A 22,349-nucleotide genomic window follows, 5' to 3' on the forward strand; every position below is an offset into this window, starting at 1 on the left:
AAATATATATGAGTCCATACTGATAAAAATTAAAAGTTGTATAAATAAATAAATTAGGGAGAGAGACAATTCTCCCATTCAGAAGAATTATCTGGATACTCTGTTCTCCAAGAGGTGGAGCATGACTACGCACTCCTGCAGTGGGTGAGTAGTGGCTTTACAGTGGAAAAACTTGATATATGCTACATCAGCCAGGTCATCAAGGTTAACATTGACAGTGATAAATCATGTTGATAATATGTTCCATTGATATGATGTGACAAGAATGGCACTTTACCTCTGTGGTCTTCCTCCCAAAAATCCATAACCCCAGGCTACTCATGAGAAGAGCATCAGAAAAATCCCAATTGAGAGACATCCTGCAAAATACCTGATCAGTACTCTTCAAAAATGTCGATAATTTAAAAAAAAAAAAAAAAAAAAGGAAAGCTTGAGAAACGGTCACAGCCAAGAAGATCCTCAAGAGACATGACCACTAAATGTTATTTGGTATCTTGGATGGGATCCTGGAACTGAAAAAGAACTTTTAGGAAAAATCTAAGGAAATCTAACTTAATAATAATGATGTGTTTATACTAGTTCATTAGCTGTGACAACTGGATTATACTAATGTAATTGGCAAACTGGGTGTTGAGGGTGGATATACACAGGAACTCTTCATGCTATCCTTGCAACTTTTCTGTAAGTCTGAAAACGTTATGAAGTACAATATTTTATTTAAAACAAACAACAACAATAAAGCCTACTTAAGGCTTCTGGAGTCAGATTCACCTAGGTTTAGATCCTCCCTCTGCCACTTACTAGCTCTATGAACTTGGGCAAGGTACCACATCTCACTGGGCCTCTGTTTCCTCCTGCATAAAATGGAATATGAAAATCGACCTGATAGGGTTGTTGTGAGAAATGTCATGAGGTAAGTGTGATAGCATATATAATGCATATGGCTATTAGTTAGGAAGCACTCAATGAATGGAAGGTATGGTTAAAAGCCATGTGTGCTTTTGCTACCTGGTGGGGAGGCAGCAGCTTGTAGGGTTCCTGGAGTATGGCAGAAGAGATCAGTAAACTTTAGGAGAGAGCTGAAGCAGGAAAGAGAGCCAGCCAGGAGCATCTACCAGGAGCCAGAGTGTGGAGCTAGGAAATGGGAGTGCAGTTCAGATGAGAACAAGGAGCATAAATCAAAGGGGCTCTCAACATGAAGCTGAGCTGTTGCCCCAGCCTCATTTTTAGTTTCTCTCCATATTTTCGAACATGGGAAGGCCACCTGTGTTTAAAATCTCTCAGGTGGTGTAAGCCAAGTGAGGCAAACCCCTTAAAGTGGCACTGTCATTATCTTAATTGGTATTTCTCTCACCCGCTCCCCTCTTTTATTAGTTCAATCTTTTGGTCTGATTCAATCTTATGCCAACTTTTCTAACAGGATGAAAATAAGCCATGGCTTAGAGATCTGAAGATATGTTGCTTATTGATATTATTTGAAAGGAAGTGTCATTGATATTATATTATCCAGTCCCATCTTGGGAAATAGTAGACAGGTTCTCAAAGTACATGGAGGCCAGGCTACAAATTTGCATGTACAGAGTTACTCTTTGAAAATGAGCGCTAGCAGTCCCTACTTCATTGATTTTGTGGTGCTTACTTCATTTACTAATTTAGTTTTTGCTTCATTAATTTGCTTAGAATTGCTTTAACATTTTAAATGCCAGCAGCAATTCCTCTTCCACAACTATACAATGAAAATGTGTGCTTGCGTTTTCCCTTCCCATTTACTCTCTTACTTCTGCAATCTCATATGCACGCCACACTTGATTTTTCAATTTGCTAATTATCCATGGGAAATATTTGATCTCATGTTTATTCTCACTCTCCCTAACACAGGCTTCTAGTGGTTTTTTATTCTTTTCCCTCTTTCTTTCAGGGGAAGAACCTAAAGAAGACCTAAAATGCTTTGGCTTTAAGATCAAGATCAATACCTCTCAATTAGATGTTTCTGAGACCTTTGAATATGGGTTCTTACCTCTTCTAAGAAAAGAACTGTGACATATTGCTCTTTTGAATTCACACTGTGACAACAATGTGATACATGCACAACTACTACGCAACAGGCACTAAATGCTACCATCACAAAATCCAAAGCTAACTAGTAATGGGAGAAGGGAATTATAGAAAAACTCAGAGTCTGTACTTGGAAATGATGTGCAGGCTCTACACTTTTCCATAAAACGTATGGCACTGGGCATGGCTAAGAGAAGATACAAAATAGGGAGAAGTCAGTTGTACAAGTTTAGTGCTGCATACCTATATGGACTCTCCCTGTAAGACAATAGCTACTCTGGAAAATGTGCTGGTATATTAGTCCATTTTCACACTGCTGATAAAGACATACTCAAGACTTGGAAATTTACAAAAGGAAGAGGTTTAATGGACTCACAGTTCCAAGCAGCTGGGGAGGCCTCGCAATCATGGCATAGGGTGAAAGGCACGTCCCACATGACAGCAGACAATAGAAGAGAACTTGTACAGGGAAACTCTCCTTTATACAACTATCAGATCTCGTGAGACTTACTCACTATCATGAGAATAGCATGGGAAAGACCCGCCCCCATGATTCAATTACCTCCCACCGGGTCCTTCCCATGACACATGGGAATTCAAGATGAGATTTGGGTGAGGACACAGCTAAACCATATCAGCTGGTATTCTTAGCTCTCAGGGGATTCAAGTTGCCTAGGAGCAAAAAAATTCCCATTCTCTCATTACTGCACAGCAGATGCTGTTCATTGATGGCAGAGCTGAGCTATGAGGAGTCTCAAGACCTTCTTCAGTGGGCCTTCATAATTTAGACTTAATTATATACTCTTAGTGCTTCCTGGTACTTTTTTTCGAAAGAACATTTTTTTGATGCAACTCACAGCTGAAATCAAAGGCTCAATTTAGTGTATTTCCAGTGAAATATCATATATTTGAGGAAATTACTAGGGGGAAAGCCCAAATACCATACTGGATGGATGACTTGTCTAACCACGCAGGGGCTTCCCATTTGTGAAATAGACCACTGTAATGTGTGTTTCTTGGCAGGGCTGATGTCTTAGTTTTTTAAAAAAAATTCATAGTACATATGGGGGCACTCAATCTTTGAAGAACAAATGAAGCTATCATAGAAATGTGGTGTTTATTACATATGTTACAGAAATTGGAATATTTTAAAAGTTTTAAACAAATTTGCTTCCTAGCTAAAGACAGAATAAAGAAAGAATAAGTAGCAGAGTAATAAATTTCTTTTGTTTTTTTCTTCAATTTTTATTTTAAGTCCCAGGGTACATGTACAGGATGTACAGGTTCATTACATAGGTTGACATGTGCCATGGTGGTTTGCTGCACTTATCAACCCATCACGTAGGTATTAAGCCCAGCATCCATTAGCTATTCTTCCTGATGCTCTCCCTCCCCCCACATGCCCCTTCCTACAGGCCTTGTGTGAACCCCAGTGTGTGTTGTTCACCCCCATGTTTCTATGTGTCCTCATTGTTCAGCTCCCACTTATAAGTGAGAACGTGCAGTGTTTGGTTTTCTCTTCCTATGTTTGGCAAAGTGATAAATTTCTATCCTGTGCAAATGACAGCCTGTGCTGAGGACAGCCTCTTAACAATGATAGCTGCTTTATTTCCTAAGTAGGTTTGATAATCACAAATCAGACATTCATAATAAAGCCAGGATCATCCCATTTTTCTTTGGTTTAAGACGTTTCATAAGGCAGGAGGATATAATTAAACAATGATTGGCTTTTGGACTAAGAATATACTCACAAACACCGTGAATTAATTAAAAAAACAAAATAATTTGAGCATTTTTTCCTGCTGTGGCTAATATTTGACATTTGGTACATTCATTGTAAAGTTATCAATTCCAATTTTTACTGCAAACTGAAATGGCTATTTTATTTTTCTTTCTTTCTCTTTTTAATTTTAAACAAATGTGCCAGTATTATTTTCTTTCTAAATGAGTATTATCCTTCAGACTAGTCTCCTCACTGAAAATACACTCATTCCAATGATGTCCCAATTGTTCAAATCGTTTTTGTTGCTACTCTCTTCATTCACTTATTCCGTAAGAGTCTGTGCCAGACACTATGGTACATCCTGGAGACAGAGTGGAGAGCAACGCTTGGCCTCTGACTTTCCAGAGTTTTCAGTCTAGTCTCATGGTGCTGCCCTCAAGACAGTTGTGATTCTCATAGGAAAACCACTCATTTAATAGTTTCTTTCTCTCGCTAAATCTTTTCTGTCAGCCTGATTACAGAACCGATATACCTGTATCTGAATGAGTTTTTACAAATCAAATAAAACCAAAAAAGCAAATTACCACCTTAGTAGCCTTACTTCTATCCATTACTCTCCCTCCTCTGGGTTATCCCCACTGGTCTCCCTGCTCACTATCTTAATCCACTACCATTTAAAACCCTTTAAAAATTTTTATTTCTTCATTGTCCTTAAGAGAGGGTCAACACTACCTTTCTGATCTCATCTGTTGCCTCATCTTCTTTTCAAGTTTAGTAATCTAGGCTACCTCTGTGATGGGCATTATCTGAGACCTTGCAGATCTCAGGCTACTCTTCTGTTGCTTTTACATGTGAAAGACAGCTTTGCTGGGTCTAAATCCTTAGGCCACTGTCATTGTCCCTCAAAACCTTGTAGACACTGCTCCTTTGTCTTTTGGTGTTTTTTTTTTGTTGTTGAAATGGACAAATAATAGATAACTTGATTTGAGTCTTTGTTTGCTGCTTGAGTGCTGGCAGGAATCTTTTTAATAATAATTTACCAGGATATATCTGGATTATATATCGATCTTAGTTCAATTTTGTCTGAAATGTGGAAAATGGCAATCCTCTCCAAATCCAATTTCAGATAATTTTTCTGAACTGAAAATTTTCTTCGATTATAACTTTGATTGTTGTTTCTAATCCATTTGCTCCATTTATTTCCTCCAAAGCAACTGCTACTGGTAGGTAGAATATGTCACCTATCTTCCACAATGGGTATTTTGTTCTCTAATCCCTACCAAGCATTTTCGAGATGTTTTTCGATATAGTTCTCTGTTTCAATGATTCAGCTTTCTGTTGTGTCAAGTCTACTTACTCCTTTTGATTTATTCTTTCATCTTGATTATTGCATTTTTCTGTTTGGTTGCATCATGGGAATCTGGGATGGAAGATTGTATACATTCCTAAATGATCATGGAATGTGTTTGCTCCTTTATTTTCACTTTTATTGCAGATAAACCTCATTTTTTTTCTGATTGTCTCATACCTGTATTAAAGGCAATTTGGGAGGTTTTCTGGTGACCTCACTCATCTCATTGTCTTCCTGGAGGACAGATGTGTGCATTTAAACACAACATAAATGCTGAATTCTGTGAATTTTATTAGCATATCTTTAAAAGCACCAACATGCATTTACTGCAACTGCATTAGCCATAATCTGGATAGGTCTCCCATATTTTGTAACTATGTTCACAGTCCTTTTCTATAAATTGTTGTACTTTATGTTGATTCTTATTTTTAAATTAAAAAATGCATAACTAAAACTCATTTTTACTCTCCATGTTCTTGATGTTTTCTTGATCTTTCCATGTCTCTTTACCATGTCTCTTAGTAAATGTAGCACCTTATATACATCTGCTAATAGCTCAATTAAAACACTACATTAAATTTTGGTCATTAATTTTATTTCCTTCAAAATGAAGATAACTTTTTTTCTGATCACAAAAGTAATACATACTCTATAAAAACTCGGGCAATATAGAAGCAGGTCACATGTTTTGAAAAGAAGTTCATAGAAGGGAAAAATGATATAGGTGATAATGGTTCGATTTCTAGGGAGAAATTGATGGAACTAAATTATGCCACCTAGGAAAGAAGTAGTTAGACACGTAGGTGCTGTTTTATTCATTTTTTGAAATTCTTAAGATAATGTCCAGGCTCTTAGAAAAGGAAGAAAATCTTTTGCCTGATAACTCTCAGAAACTGCTAAATACTTAGGAAATACAGTTATGCAAGGCTCAAAGAATATGTAGTTCAACTATCCATTTAAAAATCAGATGTTGTACATGTTTCTAACTATCTGAAATGCCTGCATGTTTATGATAGAGGGAGCATTTAACGGGGTTGGACAGACTGGATTTCCAGACTCCAAAATACAGATGATGAATTGCAAATTCCTTCTACTTTATCCCTATGGGTTATGGTTTCCTCCTTAAAAGCTGTATTTGAATGATATATAGTGGCTGGTAATAGCATCTAGCTCCAACCTTGGAACTCCCTTTGGAACTCTGTAAAGCTTATGGTTTTTGTTCATATTCCTTTCTTTTAAAAGAATAGATCCCATGTTCTATTCTGAAGGACTATTAGTTGGAGCAGCAATTAGTAGGACTATTAATAAGTCCTTTCAAATATAAATGTGTATGTATGCAGTTACAGATGTGACTGTAAATATGAAATGCATATATAAATAATGCATATTTTCAAACAAAATGCAAACTTTTCTTTTTAATTTTTTTAAATTAATAGATACAACTGTACATATTTGACATGTGCAACATGATGCTTTGGAGTATACCTACATTGAAGAATGACTAAATCTAGCGAATTAAGATATGCACTACCTCACATAGTTATCATTTTTGTGCTGAAAACATTTTGCATCCACTCTCCGTATTTTTCAAGAATACATTATTAACTATATTCACCATGTTGTACAATAGATCTCTTGAACTTATTCCTCTTATTGAACTGAAGTTTTATATCCTTTGACCAACATTTCCCCAGCCACACTATAGCCACCTCAGCCTCTGGTAATTATCTGGTAATTACCATTCTACTATATTTCTATGAGGTCAACTTTTTTAGCTTCCACATATGAGGGGGATCGTGTGGTATTTGTTTTTCTGTGTCTGGCTTATTTCACTTAGGTAATGTCCTCTAGGTTCATCCGTGTTGTTGCAAGTTACACGATTCCTTCTTTTTTATGACTGAATAGTATTTGTTTGTGTATATACCACATTTTCTTTATACAGTCATTAATTGGCAGACACTTAGGTTGATTCTATATCTTGGCTATTGTGAATAATGCTGCAATGAATATGGGAGTGTAGGTATCCCTTTGACATACCAATTTCATTTCCTTTGGATATATACCCAATAGTAGGATTGCTAGATCATATGATAGTTTTATTTTAAATTTTTTGAGGAATCTCCATACCATTTTCCATAATGGCTCGACTAATTTACATTTCCCCCAAGAGTATGCATGTGTGTCCTTTTCTCCACATCCTTTCCAACACTTGTTATCTTTTGTCTTTTTGATTATAGCCATTTTAACAGGTGTGAGGGGATATCTCATTGTGGTTTTAATTTTCATTTTCCTCATCATTAACAATGCTGAGCATTTTTTCAAATAACTGTTGGCCAGTTCTATGTCTCCCTTTAACAAATATCTACTCAGGTCTTTTGCCCATTTCTAAATTAGATTACTTTTTTTTTCTTTTGCTATGGAGTTGAGTTCCTCATATATTTTGTATGTTAACCTCTCATCACATACATAATTTGCAAATACTTTCTCCCATTCTATAGATTGTCTTTTTACTCTGCTGATTTTTTCCTTTGCTGTGCAAAGCTTTTTAATTCGATGCAATGCCATTTGTCTATTTTTGGTTTTGTTGCCTGTGCTTTTGAGGTCATATCCAAAAATTATCAGCCAGAACAATGTCATGGAGCATTTTTCCTATGGTTTCTTCCAGTAGTTTCATAGTTTTGGGTCTTTCATTTGTCTTTCATGCAGGTAAAGTTGATGTTTATATATGGTGTGAGATAGGGCCCAATTTCATTCTTCTGCATGTGAATATCCAGTTTTCCCAACACCATTTATGAGACTGCCCTTTCCTTGTTTTATGTTCTTGATACCTTTGTGGAAAATTAGTTGGCTATAAATGTGTGAATTTATTTCTGAGTTGTCTATTCTGTTCCATGTGTCTGTTTTTATGCCACTCCTTTGCTGTTTTGGTTACAATAGGTTTGTCATATATTTTGAAGTCAGGTAGTGTGATGCCTCAAGTTTTGCTCTTTACAGTGAAGATTCCTATGGCTAATCAGGACCTTTGTGGCTCCCTATGACTTTAAGGGTAGTTCTTTGTATTTCTGTGAAGAATATCATTGTTATGTTGATAGAAGTAGTGTTGAAACTGTAGATAACTTTGGGTAGTACAAATGTTTTTAAAATATTATTTCTTCCAATTTGTGTACAGGTGATAGCTCTGCATTTATTTGTGTCTTTTTCTTTCATCAATATGTTATTGCTTTCAGTGTACAGATGTCTTACCTCCTTGGTTAAATTTATTCCTAAGTATTTGTGGAGTTTTGGAAATGAGATTGTTTTCCTGATTTCTTTTTCATATTGTTTGCTGATAGTGTATATAAATGCTACTGATTTTTGTATGTTATTTTGTATCCTGTAACTTTACTGAATTTGTTTATTAGTTATAACAGTATTTTGGTAGAGTCTTTAGGGTTTTCTATATATAAGGTCATGTCATCTGCAAACAGGGATAATTAAAATTCTTCCTAATTTGAATGCCTTATATTTCTTTTTCTTGTTTTATTGCTCTGGCCTCAGACCTCTGTTACTATATTGAATAAAAACGGCAAGAGTGGGCTTCCTTTTCTGATATGGTTTGGCTGTGTCCCCACCCAAATCTCATCTTGAATTATAATCTTCAAGTGTCCTGGGAGGAACCTGGTGGGAGGTAATTGAATCATGGGGGCAGTTTCCCCCATGCTGTTCTCATGATAGTGAGTGAGTTCTCATGAGATCTGATGGTTTTATACGTGTCTGGCATTTCCCCTGCTGGCACTTCTCTCTCTTGCCACCATGTGAATAAGGACATGTTTTCTTCCCCTTCCACCATGATTGTAAGTTTCCTGAAGCCTCCCCAAGACACGTGGAACTGTGAGTCAATTAAACCTCTTTTATTTATAAATTACCCAATTTCAGGTATTTCTTCATCCCAGCATGCGAATGAACTAATACAGTAAATTGGTATCAAGGTAGTGGGGTGCTGCTATAAGGATATCAAAAAATGTGAAAGTGACTTTGCAACTGGGCAACGGGCAGAGTTTGGAACACTTTGGAGGGCTCAAAAGAAGATCGGAAAATGTGGGAAAGTTTGGAACTTCCTACAGACTTGTTGAATGGTTTTGACCAAAATGCTGATAGTGATATGGACAATGAAATCCAGGCTGAGGTGGTCTCAGATGGAGATGAGGAACTTGTTGGGAACTGGAGTAAAGGTCACTCTTTCTATTCTTTAAGAGACTGGAGGCATTTTGCCCCTGCCCTAGAGATATGTGGAACTTTAAACTTGAAAGAGATGATTTAGGGTATCTGGCAGAAGAAGTTTCTAAGCAGTGAAGTGTTCAAAAGGAAGCAGAGCATAAAAGTTTGGAAAATTTGCAGCCCAACAGTGCAATAGAAAAGAAAAACCCATTTTCTGAGGAGAAATTCAAGCTGGTGGCAGAAATTTGCACACATAATGAGGAGCTGAATGTTAATCAACAAGACAATGGGAAAATGTCTCCAGGGCACATCAGAGACCTTTACAGCAGTCCCTTTTATCAAAAGCCCAGAGGCCTAGGAGAGAAAAATGGTTTCCTGGTGAGGCCCAGGGCTCCTCTGCCCTGTGCAGCCTCAGGACATGGTGCCTTGCATCCCAGCTGCTTTAACTCCAGTGGCGGATAAAAGGGGGCAAGGTACAGCTTTATCCATTGCCTCAGAGGGTGCAAGCCCCAAGCCATGGTGGCTTCCATGTGATGTTGAGCTTGTGGGTACACAGAGGTAAAGAATTGAGGTTTGGTAACCTCCACCTGGATTTCAAAGGTTGTATGTAAATGCCTGGATGTCCAGGCAGTAGGTTGCTACAGCGGTAGAGCCCTCATGGAGAACCTCTGGTAGGGCAGTGCAGAAGGGAAATGTGGGGTTGAAGCCACCACACAGAGTCCCCACTGAAGCACTGCCTAGTGGAACCGTGAGAAGAGGGCCACTGTCCTCCAGACCCCAGAATGGTAGGTCCTCTGACAGCTTATACCATGCACCTGGAAAAGCAGCAGATACTCAATACAAGCCCATGAAAGCAGCTGGGAGGGGGGCTGTACCCTGCAAAGCCACAGGGGCAGAGCTGCCCAAGGCCATGGGATCCCACCTCTTGTATCAGGGTGATCTGGATGTGAGACATGGAGTCAAAGGAGATCATTTTGGAACTTTAAAGTTTAATGACTGCCCTATTGGATTTTGGACTTGCACGGGGCCTGTAGCCCCTTTGTTTTCACCAATTTTTCCCATTTGTAATGGGTGTATTTACTGAATGCCTGTACCCCCATTGTATCTAGGAAGTAACTAACCTGCTTTTTATTTTACAGGCTCACAGGTGTAAGGGACTTGCCTTGTCTCAGATGAGACTTTGGACTTGGACTTTTGAGTTAATGCCAGAATGAGGTAAGACTTTGGGGGACTGTTGGAAAGGCATGATTGTGTTTTAAAACATGAGAGCATGAGATTTGGTAGGGGCCAGGGGCACAATGATGTGGTTTGGCTGTGTCCCCACCCAAATCTCATCTGAATTGTAATCCCCACAATCCCCACATGTAGAACCTGGCAGGAGGTAATTGAATCATAGAGCCAGTTTCCCCCATAATATTCTCATGATAGTGAGTGAGTTCTCATGAAATCTGTTAGTTTTATAAGTGTCTGGCATTTCCACTGCTAGCATGTCTCTCTCCTGCCACTATACGAAGAAGGATGTGTTTGCTTCCCCTTCTGCCATGATTTTAAGTTTCCTGAGGCTTCCCAGCCATGTGAATCTGTGAATCAATTATACCTCCTTTCTTTATAAATTACCCAATCTTGGGCATTCATAGCAGCATGAGAATGGACTAATACAGTTTCTTGTTTTGAATCTCTGGGGAAAAGCTTTCAAATTTTCCTTTATGAGTGTGATGTTAGCATATAATATGTGACCTTTATGATATTGAGATATACTGCTTTTATATCGAATTTGTTAAGAGTTTTTACTATAAAAGGATGTTGAATTTTTTCAAGTACTTTTTCTGCATCTACTGAAATGTTTTTTTCCTTCATTCAGTTAGTGTGATGTGTCACATTTATTTATTTGCATATGTTGAACCATTTTGCATCCCTGGTATGAATCCCACTCAATTACGGTGAATGATCTTTTAAATGTGCTATTGAAGTCAGTTTGCTATAATAGTATTTTGCAGAATATTTTTGCATCTATGTTTCTTAGGGGTTTTGGCCTGTAGTTTTTTTTTGTTTTTCAATGTCTTCATTTGACTTTGGTATCAGGGTGATGCTGGCCTTGTAAAATGATTTTGGAAGCATTCCCTCCTATTTGATGCTTTTAGATGATTTGGGAAAAATCGGTATTTAAAAAAAATTTGGAAGGATTCAGCAGTGAAGCCATCATTTCCTGGGCTTCACTTTGATGAGAGACTTTGTATTATTGATTCAATTGCTTTACTCATTGGTATGTTAAGATTTTTTATTTCTTCACAATTAAGTCTTTGTAGGTTGTATGCATCAAGGAATTTATCCATGTCTACTGGGTTATCTCATGCATTGGTGTATAAGCCTTCAAAATAATCTCTTATGATCCTTTGCATTTTCATGTTATCAGATGTAATGTCTCCTTTTTCTTTTTTTCTCTCTCTTTTTTTTTCATTATACTTTAAGTTCTGGGATACATGTGCAGAAAGTACAGGTTTGTTACATATCAGGAGAAATTCAGCCCTGATATTTCACGTATGAAATATCATACGTTCTTTTCTATTTTCCCTAAGTGTTGGCTGGTCTGAGAAATAAAGGGACAGAGTACAAAAGAGAGAAATTTTAAAGCCGGGTATGCGGGGGAGACATCACAAGTCGGCAGGTTCCATGATGCCCTCCGAGCTGTAAAACCAGCAAGTTTTTATTAGTGATTTTCAAAAGGGGAGGGAGTGTACAAATAGGGTGTGGGTGACAGAGATCACATGCTTCACAAGGTAATAGAATATCACAAGGCAAATGGAGGCAGGGCGAGATCACAGGACCACAGGACCGGGGAGAAATTAAAATTGCTAATGAAGTTTTGGGTACGCATTGTCATTGATAACATCTTATCAGGAGACAGTGTTTGAGAGCAGACAACCGGTCTGACCAAAATTTATTAGGCAGGAATTTCCTAGTCCTAATAAGCCTGGGAATGCTACGGGAGACAGGGGCTTATTTCATCCCTACAGCTGCGACCGTAAAAGACAGCCACCCCTGAAGTGGCCATTTCAGAGGCCTACCCTCAGGGACACATTCTCTTTCTCAGGGATGTTCCTTGCTGAGAAAAAGAATTCGGCGATATTTCTCCCATTTGCTTTTGAAAGAAGAGAAATATGGCTCTGTTTCGCCTGGCTCATCAGCGGTCAGAGTTTAAGGTTATCTCTCTTGTTCCCTGAACATTGCTGTTATCCTGTTCTTTTTTCAAGGTGCCCAGATTTCATATTGTTCAAACACACATGCTCTACAAACAATTTGCGCAGTTAATGCAATCATCACAGGGTCCTGAGGTGACATACATCCTCCTCAGCTTACAAAGATGATGGGATTAAGAGATTAAAGTAAAGACAGGCATAGGAAATCACAAGGGTATTGACTGGGGGAGTGATAAGTGTCCATGAAATCTTCACAATTTATGTTCAGAGATTGCAGTAAAGACAGGTGTAAGAAATTATAAAAGTATTAATTTGGGGAACGAATAAATGTCCATGAAATCTTCACAATTTATGTTCTTCTGCCATGGCTTCAGCCGGTCCCTCCGTTCAGGGTCCCTGACTTCCTGCAACATCTACATAAGCATACATGTGCCATGGTGGTTTGCTGCACCCATCAACGCATTATCAACATTAAGTATTTCTCGTAATGCTATCCCTCCCCTAGGCCCCCACCCCTCAACAGGCCCCAGTGTGTGATGTTCCCCTCCCTGTGTCCATGTGTTTTCATTGTTCAACTCCTGTTTATGAGTGAGAACATGTGGTATTTAGTTTTTCTTTTCTTTTGTTAGCTTGCTGAGAATGATGGTTTCCAGCTTCATCCATGTCCCCACAAAGGACATGAACTCATCCTTTTTATGGCTGCATAGTATTCCATGGTATATATGTGCCACATTTACTTTATCCAGTTTATTATTGATGGGCATTTGTGTTGGTTCCAAGTCTTTGCTATTGTGAATAGTGCTGCAATAAACATACATGTGCATGTTTCTTTACAGTAGAATGATTTATAATACTTTGGGTATATACCCAGTAATGGGATTGCTGGGTCAAATGGTATTTCTGGTTCTAGATCCTTGAGGAATTGCCACAGTCTTCCACAATGGTTGAACTAATGTACGCTCCCACAAACAGTGTAAAAGCGCCTCCTATTTCTCCACATCCTCTCCAGCATCTGTTTCCTGACTTTTTAATGATCGCCATTCTAACAGGCGTGAAATGGTATCTCATCGTGGTTTTGATTTGCATTTCTCGAATGAGGTGATGCTTAGCTTTTTTTCATATGTTTGCTGGCTGCAAAAATGTCTTCTTTTGAGAAGCATCTGTTCATATCCTTCAGCCACTTTTTGATGGGGTTGTTTTTTTTTTTCTTATAAATTTGTTTAAGTTTCTTGTAGATTCTGGATATTAGCCCTTTGTCAGATGGATAGATTTCAAAAACTTTCATCCATTCTGTAGGTTGACTGTTCACTCTGATGACAGTTTCTTTTGCTGTGCAGAAACTCTTTAGATTATTTAAATCCCATTTGTCAATTTTGGCTTTTGTTGCCATTGCTTTTGATGTTTTAGCCATAAAGTCTTTGACCATGCCTATGTCCTGAATGGTATTGCCTAGGTTTTCTTCTAGAGTTTTTATTGTTTTAGGTCTTAGGTTTAAGTAGTTAATCCATCTTGAGTTAATTTTTATATAAGGTGTAAGGAAGGGGTCCAGTTTCAGTTTTCTCCATATGGCTAGCCAGATTTCTCAACACCATTTATTAAATAGGGATTACATTTATTGATTTGCATGTGTTGAACCAGCCTTGCATCCCAGGGATGAAGCCGACTTGATCATGGTGGATAAGCTTGTTGATGTGCTGCTGAACTAGGTTTGACAGTATTGTATTGAGGATTTTTGCATTGATGTTCATCAGGGATATTGGCCTGAAACTTCCTTTTTTGTGTGTCTCAGCAAGGTTGTGGTATCAGGATGATGCTGGACTCATGAGTTAGGGAGGAATCCCTCTTTTTCTATTGTTTGGAATAGTTTCATAAGGAATGATACTAAGTCCTCTTTGTACCTCTGGTGGAATTTGGCTGTGAATCTCTCTGATCCTGGGCTTTTTTTGGTTGTTAGGGTATTAATTACTGCCTCAATTTCAGAAGTTGTTATTGGTCTATTCAGGGAGTCGACATCTTATTGGTTCAATCTTGAGAGGATGTATGTGTCCAGGAATTTATCCATTTCTTCTAGATTTTCTAGTTTATTTGTGTAGAGGTGTTTATATTATTCTCTGATGGTAGTTTGTATTTCTGTGGGATCAGTGATGATATACACTTTATCATTTTGTATTGTATCTATTTGATTCTTCTCTTTTTTCTTCTTTATTAGTCTGGCTAGTGGTCTATCTATTTTGTTAATCTTTTCAAAAAACCAGCTCCTGGATTCATTGATTTTTTTGAAGGATTTTCAGCCTTTTTTGCACTGGTTTTTCCTCATTTTTGTGGATTTATCTACCTTTGGTCTTTGAAGTTGGCACCCTTCAGAGAGAGTTTTTGTGTGGATGTCCTTTTTGTTGATGTTGATGCTATTGCTTTCTGTTTGTTAGTTTTCCTTCTAACAGTCAGGCCTCTCTGCCACAGGTCTGCTGGAGTTTGCTGGAGGTCCACTCCAGACCTTGTTTTCCTAGGTATCACCAGCAAAGGCTGCAGAACAGCAAAGATTGCTGTCTGTTCCTTCCTCTGGAAGCTTCATCCCAGAGGGGCACCTGCCAGATGCCAGCCAGAGCTCTCCTGTATGAGGTGTCTGATGACCCCTATTGGAAGGTGTCTCCCAGTCAGGAGGCACAAGGGTCAGGGATCCACTTGAGGAGGCAGTCTTTCCCTTAGCAGAGCTCGAGTACTGTGCTTTGAGATCTGCTGCTCTCTTCAGTGACGGCAGGCAGGAACATTTAAGTCTGCTGAAGCTGTACCCACAGCTGCCCCTTCTCCCAGTTGCTGTTTCCCAGGGAGATGGGCGTTTTATCTATAAGACCCTGATTGGGGCTACTGCCTTTCTTTCAGAGATGCCCTGCCCAGAGAGGAGGAATCTAGAGAGGCAATCTGGCTACAGTGGCAAAGCTGCAGTGGGCTCCACCCAGTTTGAACTTCCTGGTGGCTTTGTTTACACTGTGAGGGGAAAACCCACCTAATCAAGCCTCAGCAATTTTAGACACCCCTCCTCCCCACCAAGCTCGAGCATCTGAGGTCCACTTCAGACTGCTTTGCTGGCAGTGAGAATTTCAAGCTAGTGGACCTTATGTTTTCGGGCTCCATGGGGATGGGATCCACTGAACTAGAGCACTTGGCTCCGTGGCTTCAGCCCCCTTTCCAAGGGAGTGAATGGTTCTGTCTCGCTGGCATTCCAGGCACCACTGGGGTATGGAAAAAAAAAAAAAACTCCTGCAGCTAGCTTGGTGTCTGCCCAAAGGGCTGCCCAGTTTTGTGCTCAGAACCCTGGGCCCTGGTGGTGTATGCAACCAAATGAATCTCCTGGTCTGCAGGTTGCGAAGACCGTGGGAAGGGTGTAGTATCCGGGCTGGAATGCACTGCTCCTCATGGCACAGTCCCTCACGGCTTCCCTTGGCTAGGGGAGGGAGCTCCCCAACCCCTTGTGCTTCCTGGGTGAGGCGATGCATCACCCTGCTTTGGCTTGCCTTCTGTGGGCTGCACCCACTGTCTAACCAGTCCCAATGAGATGAGCTGGGTACCTCAGTTGGAAATGCAGAAATCACCCACCTTCTGCATTGATCTTGCTGGGAGCTGAATTTTTCAGATTTAAGATGCACAACCAATAAGCATAATGTGAATACTCCAAAACTGGTCCCAAGCATTTTGGTTAAGGAATACTCAGCCTGTTTAAGTAGAACTACTCTTATAATTGTAAATATCTATGCATCCAATGTTGTAATATCTTTTCTTATCCCTTTACTATGCCTATTTTATTTATTTGTATACTATTTTGTGTATGTGTGTCCATATAGGTGAAATGAGTTTCTTGTAAGCAACATATAGCTGGGTCATGTTTTAAAAAATGTATTTAACCACTCTGTGGCTTTTGATTGGAGAATTTCATCCATTTATATTCAAAGTAATTATTGACAGGTAAGGAATTACAACTACTATTTTGTTAATTGTTTTCTAGTTGTTTTATAGATTCTTTGTTTCTTTCTTCCTCTCTTACTGTATTCCTTTGTGGCTAAATGATATTCTCTTGTAGTGTGTTTTGATTCCTTGTGTATCTACTATAGTTTTTTGCTTTGTCATTACCATGAGGCTTATAGAAAACATCTTATTGTTATAACTGATTATTTTAAGCTTGTGACAATTTAACACTGACTGCAAAAAGAAAACCCACCTTTATACTTTTAGTGCACTCACTTTCCACATTTTGGATTTTTGATGTCACAAGTTATATCTTTTTATATTTCATATATCATAACAAATTATTGTAGCTATTATTGTTATGTTTAATAGCTTAGTCTTTTAATCTTCATACTACAAATATCAATGATTTAAACACCACTATTACAGTATTAGAATATTCTGAATTGAATGTGTGCTTACTTTTACCAGTGAGTTTTATACTTTTAGATGTTTTCTTATTCATTAGTGTTATTTTTCTTGTAGCTTGAAGAACTTCCTTTAGCATTTTTTTGTAAGACAGATCCGGTGGTAGTGAACTCCTTTAGCTTTTTTTCATCTAGGAAAATATTTATCTCTCTTTCATTTCTTAAGAACAGCTTTGCTGGCTATGGTATTCTTCATTGGCAAGTTTTTCTCCCCTTCAGCACTTTCAGTATATCATCCCACTCTTTAATGGCCTGTAAGGTTTCTGTTGAGAAGTCTACTGTTAGATATATTGGATATCCCTTATGTCATTGGCTTCTTTTCTCTTGCTGCTTTTAGGATCCTTCCTTTGTCTTTGATTTTTGACATTTTAGTTATAATGTCATGAGAATCTTATTTAGATTGAATCTTATTGGAGACCTTTGACTTTTGTTTACCTCAGTGTTTATATTTTTATTCATGTTTGGAAAGTATTTTTTCTATTATTACTTCAAATAAGCTTTCTACCCCTTGATTTTTCTCTTCTCTTTTTATGACACCTATGACTCAAATATTTGTTCTTTTGATGTTCTCCCATAAATCTTTTACCCTTTCTTTATTCCTTTCCACTTTTTTTCTCTGACTATATAGTTTCAAATAACCTGTCTCTGAGTTCACAAATTCATTCTTCTGCTTGGTCAGTTTTGCAGTTGATGCTCTCAATAGCATTTTGCATTTTGTTCATTGTGTTTTTCATTACCAGGATTTCTGTTTGATGTTTTTCATTGTTTCAGTCTATTAAATCTTTTGTTCTGGTCACTTATTGCTTTTCTTTTTTGTTGAATTGTTTCTCTTTATTTTCTTGAAGTTTGATGAGCTTCCTTAAAACTGTTGTTTTCAACACTTTTTCAGCACTTCATACATCTCAATTTCATTAGAGTCAGTCACTAGCACCTTATTTGATCCCATTGTGATGTCATGTTTCCTTGATCCTTGTAGTTGTGCATTGATGTCTGTGCATTGGAAGAAGAAGGTACTTATTCCAGTCTTCACAGACTGGCTTTGCCTGAGAAAGCCCAGTTGCAAATATGTCACTTAGGTGCATCAGAAGCCTGGGGCAGCTGCAACCAACATGGCACTGCCAGAAACTTGGGGTACCCTGTGGAAGGCACAGCACTGGGTTGGACCAGAAGCCCAAGGAAGATGCAGCCAGCATTAGACTGGGACACAAATGAAGCCAGGGGCCAGTGAGGCCTGCCTACTGTGGGGGCTGCCTGAAGCTGTGGGCTGTTGATGATGGCCTGGACGTGGTACAGGCTAGAGATTGGGTTTGCCATGCAAGGCTGATGTCTAGAGGAGCTGTGTGGCACTGTCTGGCGCTGGGACAGGTCTAGAGGCTCAGTTTGTGGGTACTGGCCTGGTATATGGGGCCATGAGGATATGCCCAGGGCTAGGTTCTACTGCAGCAGTCCCAGTGTTGGGATCCCAGAAAAAGTCCTGCACTCACTGACATCTCTTTCCCCCATGTAAAGGGTATCTTTCTTTATATTTTGCTGCCTGGTGTTGGCAGAGGGTGACCTGGCTAAGGTAAAACTGTCCTCCCTGTCCTCTTCAATGTGTCTTTTCTTATTATTGTGCTAAAACCAGGTACTCTGATATCTCATCTGTTTTCCTTAACTCTTGTGAAGGTATTTTTGTTGTTGTTGTTTGAATAGTTGCTTAAATTGATGTTTCTGCAGGGGGGCAATTACTAGAGAGTACTACTCCATCATCTTGCTCTGTCTCTTCTCAAAGTTACCATTTACTAGTCAAATGATATCTTAGTACTGAGCAAGTACCCAATGAAACCATTCTTATTTTCATGTAAATGGATATCTTTAGTTACTTGGCCAATTGTCCATAATTTCCAAGAACATAAACTTTACTGTGAGAAAGTTGTTTCAATACTCATTCATTCTTTCACTCATTCACTATTTTATTGAGAATCTGTTGTGTATCAAGTATTGTACTAGCTTCTGGATAAATAATAACAAAAAGAGTAGAAGAGGCTTTGTTTTCCATGAGCTAGTAATACTCCAGTGGAGTCTATAGGTAATTATAAAATTGTACAATAAGTACAAGGACAGAAATGGCTACATGGTGCCAGTAGAGCACATAGTAGAGATATCTTACTTAGAGTGATGGATTAGAATGTAAAAGGCATGTTTATCAATGATATACATTGGCTCAGTTTCTATCACAAGGAGGGTTTCATGCTGAATTCTGAGTATTCAAGAGGTATATGACCTCAGTGGGCTTAAGATCAAATTGGTGAGAAGGAATATTTACATATTTAGGGAATAACAAGAAGACAGAATTCTTGTTGGACAGGAGTAGGAAATAAAGTTGAAGAGGTAGTTTAGAGCCATGTTGTAAAGATCCCTGAATGCTACAGTAAGAGGTTTTACAATTTATTCAGTGTACTAATGAATAAAAAAGGGCATTGAAGGATTTTAAGAAGGGATGAATGAAAATGTCTAACTTCTCTGCTATAATATAAGCTCAAAGAATCCAGGAACTGTGTGTCCCGTGTTTGGCACTGTCAATCCAGAGCCTAGCTCAGTTTTTATCCTACAGCATGTACTCAATAAATGTATATTGACCAACAGCCTATATACAAAGTGCTGCCTTAGAAAGATAACTCTGGCTGGCCGGGCATGGTGGCTCATGCCTGTAATCCCAGCACTTTGGAGGGCCGAGGTGGGTGGATCACAAGGTCAGGAGATTGAGACCATCCTAGCTAACACAGTGAAACTCCGTCTCTACTGAAAATACAAAAGAATTATCTGGGTGTGGTGGCAGGTGCCTGTAGTCCCAGCTACTAGTGAGACTGAGGCAGGAGAACGGAATGAACCTGGGAGGCAGAGCTTGCAGTGAGCTGAGATTGCACCACTGCACTCCAGCCTAGGCAACAGAGCGAGACTCCGTCTCAAAAAAAAAAAAAAAAAAAAAAAGATAACTGGCTGTGGTTAATAGCAAGTATTGGGTGGCAGACTAGAGTCAAATGAAAAAAAAGTCTGGCTGTTCTTGAGTAAAGTAATGAATGTCTGGGCTATAGAGAGAATATTGGAAACAGAATGAGGAGATGCTTGCAAGGAAGACGTGGGTAGCTCTTAATGACTGGTTAGGTTAATGAGCAAGGCAAATGTTGGAAACAAGGGTTATTCTAAGGTTTTAAGAGGATAATGGCAAAAAGCTGTTGGCAGAAATAGGGTAGTCTAGCAGAGAAACTAATTTGGGGAGAAAAGTTATGAGTATGGGCTTTAAAACTACAAATACACTAGTCCAAAAATTGTCAACTAATTTCCAATAGACTAAGTGTCTTAGAGATTGTAGACAACTAGTTTTGTCTGTTGTTATACTACATAGTGGTTATGTTCAAGCCATCAGTTATAGTAATGGTCTTATGCCAAGGCTATAATATTTTCCACACACATCAATAGACAGGAAGTCCACTATGCCTTTTAAGATGGAAGCTTTTTGAATGTGGAGTGTCTTAGTCTGTTTTGTGCTGTTATAACAGAATACCTGAGACTAGGTAATTTATAATGAATAGAAATTTACTGGCACACAGTTCTGGAGGCTGGGAATTCCAAAGTCAAGATCCTTCTTAAAGGACCTTGGCAAGAGCCTTCTTGCTGCATTATCACATGGCTGAAGGCAGAAGGGCAAAAGCACAAGAAATGAACCCATTCCTACGAGTACCTTTTATGTCAGCATCAATCCATTCATGAAGGTGGAGCCCTAATGACCTAAACACCTCCCATTAAGCCTTACCTCCCAACATTTGTTGCATTGAGAATTAAGTTTCCAACACATGAATTCTGGGGAACACATTCAAAACACAGCATGGAGCAAATGAATCAATCAAATGAAAGTGTAAGTGACTTCAACAGCAACTCAATAATAATAATAATAAATCATACAGAATTTTTGAAATACCTAACTATTGAAATACTATCTTTTTAAATTCAGTACTGCAATTTCAAAGTCCTGTTTCATTAACTAGTATACTGAAAAAATAATGATATGTATATCCTTGCAGAGAACAGGAGTTGAATGGTGTTTAAAAAAATAGTAGTAAAATACAATAGCAATTTACTAAGCCAATATGTCATAACTTTGATTATGCAAAAAGTGAAGTGGAGTGTAGTGAATTTGAGGTCAACTTTTCAAACAAGTCATCAGGGGGAAAATAAGAAAAGTGGCAAAGAGCTAAATATGCATGAAGCTGCTATTGAAGTTTAATGGAAAAATGGGGCTCTTGTCAGCTAGCTGAGTACTTAATAATGTTAACACCACTACAAACAAGTTGTGGTTTATTGCTTCAATTTCCTACATACTGGCAAGAGAATTAACAAGACTGATGCACTAAGATCTTAGATTTCAGTCAAATTAGGTGACTAAGAGGGTGATGAAAAAACACTTGTTCTTGAAGGGAACACAACTCTATCAGGAACTTGTTACATTCTGCATCAGATCATTGGATAAGCTGCTGATTTAACAGTTACACTGAAAAGAAAACTCTTTAATCAGTCCTTTCTGTACAAGAGTTATTATGTGTTACTTTATTTAAAGGAATCGTACGCAGAAGTAGGAAATTTAAGTACATCTTTAAATATTTGTGTTTGAATTCAGAGATGAATAAAATACAATGACTTTGTGAATATCCCTGATTCATTCAGAGTATAAGATACTAGTGAAGTAGGCTTTTTAAAGGTGAATGTACTTCAGTTTTCCCTGAGATTTAATGGAGGCTCTCCAAGAAATTAAACGGCTCACCTGTAATGTCTTAGTCAAATAGAAACTTTCTCCTTCAAGCTCTTTCTCAGCACCAGTATGGATACTACCCAATGTCAATCATCAGTGTTCGTATCTACCTTTTGTGGTTCATAAACCAGACAGAGAAAAGAGACTGGTCCATTACAAAATAGCAAGTACAGGCCAGGCACGGTGGCTCACACCTGTAATCCCAGCACTTTGGGAGGCTGAGGCTGGTGGATCACTTGAGGTCAGGAGTTCGAGACCAGCCTAGCCAACATGGTGAAACCCCATCTCTACTAAAAATACAAAAATTAGCCAGGTGTGGTGGCAGGTGCCTGTAGTCCCAGCTACTCGGGAGGCTGAGGCAGGAGAATCGCTTGAACTCGGGAGGTGGAGATTGCAGTGAGCCGAGATTATGCCACTGCTCTCCAGCCTGGGTGACAGAGCAAGACTCCATCTCAAAAACAAGTAAATAAAAATTTAAAAAAAATCAAAACAGCATATACATATGGCCTCTTTAGAAAAGAGTAAAATAAGAGGTAAAAATATGAGCCCAATTGATGAAGAGCTAAAGATGTTGCTGAGGAAGTATCACTGCAGCTTCAGCTTATTCAGTGAA

The sequence above is a fragment of the Gorilla gorilla genome, chromosome X (assembly GCF_029281585.2).
Source record: "Gorilla gorilla gorilla isolate KB3781 chromosome X, NHGRI_mGorGor1-v2.1_pri, whole genome shotgun sequence".
Taxonomy (NCBI): Eukaryota; Metazoa; Chordata; class Mammalia; order Primates; family Hominidae; genus Gorilla; species Gorilla gorilla.